Here is a 4676-nt window from a genome sequence, read left to right on the forward strand (position 1 = left end):
ACTCACGAATGCCGAAGGCCCCTCTTCCGATCTTGATCACCCACTTTTAAGAAGAAACAAGAAGACACCGATATTATAAAGGATCTCTCCTTCTTCGACATTTTTCCACAAACATAATCGCACTATAAAGTCTCTCTCCTTCTTTGACATCATCCGCAAAGAGATCATCCCCATCCCTCTCTTGGCCTCCTCCCGTGTCAAGAAATCCTACTACCTCGGCTCCTCCATTGGAACCATCATTGTTGGCCAATACACTCCTGCTCAAAATGGTAATCAAGAAAAACTAATGATAACAATCTTCAACCCTTTCATCGACCACTACATCATCAAGCTCCCCTCACTGACCAGTCGACCTGGAGGCCGTGTCTTTGTCTCTGTGAATGATAATGTGAATACTGTGGTTTACTATGTTGCTGGTAGAGTGTACTTCATCAACAGTCCTGGTGAAGATGAATTACATGAAGGAATTCGTAAGAGAACCAGAAAAACCAGAAAACCCAAACTCCCTGCTCTCACAATGGAGAGAAACCAGGGCCTTCAATCAACATCCAAGATCAAGCTACCCTCTTCTCCATCTCGATCTCCTTTTATTTCCTGTTCCTCTGCGGTACAATGTACCCTCGAAATCTAGAATTAATCCTGCTCTCCCTCTTGTTGCGTCGACACGTGGAGGTATTTTCTAATCCTCCACCCGAATCTGCTCCTCTTTTGTTGACTATGTTGACCTGCAATTTAACAATACCCCCTCATAACCTTTGACCTTGTCCTCAAGGTCAAGTTATGGGTATTCTTTGATCAATGTGTCAACATCTTCCCAAGAGGTATCAGTGGCTTCTAATCCTTGCCATTGAATCAAGACGCGAGCAACTCGTCTGTTCTCCCTCATAATCTGACGATATTGCAGGATAGTAGCCGGAAGAATCATCGAACCATGAGAAGAAGATAACAGTGGTAGTGGTATCACTGTCTGAGTTGGATCACCCAAACACTGCTTCAATGAAGATACATGGAAGACGGGATGAATCTTAGCCACTTCTGGTAGCTGCAATCTATATGCCACATTGCCAACTCTTTGTAAGATTTTAAATGGCCCAAAGTATTTGTGGGCCCCAGCCTTGTTTCCATTCATTTGTAAAGACCTTTCAAGCCGGGATTCTTGACCTCGTTCCATGCAAACCTTGAAAACCGAGAGAAGCTTGTTCACATTATTTGGTAGCCATCTAGTTCTCACTTTCTCTCTCTCTAGAAACCTTCAAAGGCTGAGATGGAGCTCATTGAGCTTTCTTCTACTCTCTCTCTATCTCACCATCAAAGGTTGAAGCTTTTTGGTCTCTTCATGATCACACTAGTTTGCTTAGTGTTTTTTTCGCCAAAAAGCAAGATCCTTCCGAGCCACAAAGCATCTACTCATGCCAACCCAATCATGCGTGGCTCTTCACATGTCCTCGAGTCCATGGTTCAGGGAGCTCAAAGGAGACTCCTTTTGTGTTTTATTTTTGGCAATCGGTTGGGGGATGTGGCTGATAAGAAGTTGGAGTTTAACAAGATGTTCAATGATGGTATGACTAGTGATTTGGTGCTTGTTGATGATGTTGTCATTGTGACTTTCGGGGGACGTGTTTTTATGGGTTGAAGTCATTCGTTAAAGTTGGTGGAGGGACTGGAACTATGGCAAGAGCTATAGCTCATGTTTTTCCTTGTGATTTAAGTACACTATTCTTGATCCGCCTCATGAGATTAATACTGTGAAGGAAGCCATTAGTCTTGTTGAGTATGTTGGTGGTGTTATGTTTGTCTCTGTTCCTCTTGCTAACACCACTCTCTTGTTGGATAACTTCTAATACCCCAACATATAGCATGTCAAAGCCATTCTCACGGACCCCCAAGAAGTTGCTTTTAGTGTCGATCGGAGTCTTAGAAGTTGAAGGATTCTCTTTTAGGTAAGTAATCCCCGAGAACTCATGTTTTTCATTATTGGAAGAATTTCTTTTTCTTGCCAAAAATTATTATCTATTATTTTTATTATGATATTCCCGCTTATTGTTATTAATCATAAAAATTATTTATTGTCGAATAGGTATTTTTCATGTATTTCTGATTTGTGGCCTTAATTAGCTATAGGCTTAGTATTTATGTTTTGGTATGTTATTTTTAGAATGACCACTACTTATCTTGAAATGTTAACGCATCATATATATTAGAATATTTGGTTGTAACCAGTTCCCTTATTTATCTATTTGTTCGTGATACGATGGGGTTATGATCATATTATGGTATGAGGATAAGATCAAAGCTCTTGAGTTAATATATAGTCGATGCTTTTTATGTTTTTAAAGAGTGTATGCTAATTATTGATAATATTGAGACGATGTACATGTCTCATTGGGCATATATGTGTTTAGAGAAAATGTTAATGGGGGTGAATGTTAGATGTGAATACATCAAGAGAAATGTTGTACTATAACTCCGAGGCAAGGTTGAGTCTTGAATGTCGGGGTTTTAACTTACTATCTAGTTTGGAGATCATAGCTTTTTCCTTGATGGTATCCTTACTAAAAATTGTGAGGTTAGCACTTGGGAAATAAATTAAATGATTTGGTGGTTTAGAGTCAATATTTCAAGGTTTATTGGGACTGGATTATTACAGATTTGAGACTTCGACATTCTATGTTCATGCATGAAATTGCTAGAATGAATTTTTTTAAGTTATGATAATGAGTTGAATGGGAATTGGGGCCTAAATTCGGAGATCATAGAAGCACAATTTCCAAAATGATTAAAAATTGAAAAAGTTGTAATGATTTCTTTGATCTATCTACCGACAAATTTCATATTTATTGGATATATATTCTATAAGATATGATCAATTATAGTTGACATGTCTTGGAGGTATTATTGTGTAGACATGCAGATTTAGAGGCCAATTTCCGGATTTAATATGTAAAATTAGGCAAAAGTGTTCAGTATAGAAAATATTCCTTATTACCATGACCTTCAATTTGCAAAATTTCATGTTTATTGGATTTATAGATTATGAGTTATGACCCATTAAAAAGACTTGCACATGATGACATCTATATGCAGAATCTTCAGACTTAACATGATCTTTTCTCATTCTTGGAGACTAAAATTGGGTCAAGTATTAAACAAGGAAAAGGTTCAGAATTTTCCTAAGTTACTTACTACAAAATATCTTTGCATCTGATGTTAAATTCTGGGAGTTATGCATTTTTGAAATGAGACATATTAGAAGTATTGTTATGCAGAGCTTGTGAGATATAAATGTGCATAGTGATTAGTTTTTTTAGTAATGATTTGGGAAATTATTTATTTAATTTTTGTAAGTAATTTCTGTATTTTCAGTTATTTTTCCTAAATTGGGATTATGAAATTGTATATTTCTGTTTGTTTGAATATTTGGAAAATTCATGAATATTACGCATTTCAACCTTGAGTTTTTTTGTTTGAATGCTTTGGTCTCCAAATGAGCGATATGCAACCACGTCGATGGGGGTTAAACCCCGACCTTGTCGACAAGTAATTTTTGGGAAAGTGATATCTGCAGTTTCGCACCGTGTCCGTTCGGTGAAATAATCAACGACCACCTGGTATTCAATCTCGGGTCACCGAGGGTAAATAAATGATATATGTTATTTTGGCTCGGATCTGTCACCGAGGATAAACAAATGACCTTTGGCACTTACAGTGAATTTGGAGACATACTCTTGAATTTGTTATTTTTTTTAGGTTTGCCCTTTTGATTTTGAATTTCTGCAAAAACACAAATATTTGTCCTGCCTTGAAATTTTCTGTATTTTTGATATCGTATTTCTGGGTTTTGAATTTCGATAAATCATATTTGTAAATATTCTTTATTAGAATATTTCACTTTGTATTTTGTTTTGTTTAAATTATGTTTTGAAGACCTATGCTCATTTCTGGCGAATAATTATTCGCGATTCGAAAACTCCAGTATTGTTTTTGATTTTTAGTTATCTTGAATAGCGTTACTACTTGAGAACTATACCTCTGTTGAACCATTTATTTTGTATTTGTTTAAACTATGTTTAAACTTTGAATTATTCTTAATATCTGAAATCGAGATTCGTAAAGTCTGTTATTTTAAAACAATTTCTGGATTACTTACTGGGCTAGTGAGCTCATGGATTTTCTTTAAATCCTTTTCAGATCAAAAGTGATAGATCGGCGTGGATCTTGAGAGATTGTCTGTAGTTGTTGTCTTATCCTATTGTAAATTTTAAGTTCTTGTTATTGTGTATCCCTGTATTTTGTATTTTGGACTTCTATATCCAAGTATTGTGTACTTTGTAGAGTTTGTAATCTTGTAACTCAGTTGGGTTATTATAGTTTTGCCAGTCCTGGATCAGATTTTGAGGCCTTGCAGGCCTATGGGGCTCACGCCTTGTGGGTCTGCGGCCGTTTGTCTGCCCACCGGGTCTGGTGAGCCGGGTTCGGGGCGTGACAGTATTTCATCCCGAGTTTCTGGTTCCTGCGCAACAACACCGAATGCTGACGATAGGGTTGGAGCTTGACAAAAACCCAGTCCCCCTCTTGGAATTGGATTTCTGATCTCTTGAGCGCGCAGCAGATTACTCTTTAATTGAGGCATGATCTTATCCCTGTTAGTCAACCATTGAGAAGCCAAGGAATGATCT

General features: G+C 37.2%; 1 long non-coding RNA gene across 1 annotated transcript; it reads left to right on the top strand.

The window, feature by feature from the left end:
- Positions 1-1908: 1908 nt before the first annotated feature.
- LOC120281355 lies at positions 1909-4376 on the top strand. Its single transcript, XR_005542547.1, has 2 exons — positions 1909-1940; positions 4189-4376. It is a non-coding gene; the product is annotated as an uncharacterized LOC120281355 (long non-coding RNA).
- The last annotated feature ends 300 nt before the right edge of the window (positions 4377-4676 follow it).

This window comes from Dioscorea cayenensis, chromosome 17, assembly GCF_009730915.1.
Source record: "Dioscorea cayenensis subsp. rotundata cultivar TDr96_F1 chromosome 17, TDr96_F1_v2_PseudoChromosome.rev07_lg8_w22 25.fasta, whole genome shotgun sequence".
Classification (NCBI taxonomy): Eukaryota; Viridiplantae; Streptophyta; class Magnoliopsida; order Dioscoreales; family Dioscoreaceae; genus Dioscorea; species Dioscorea cayenensis.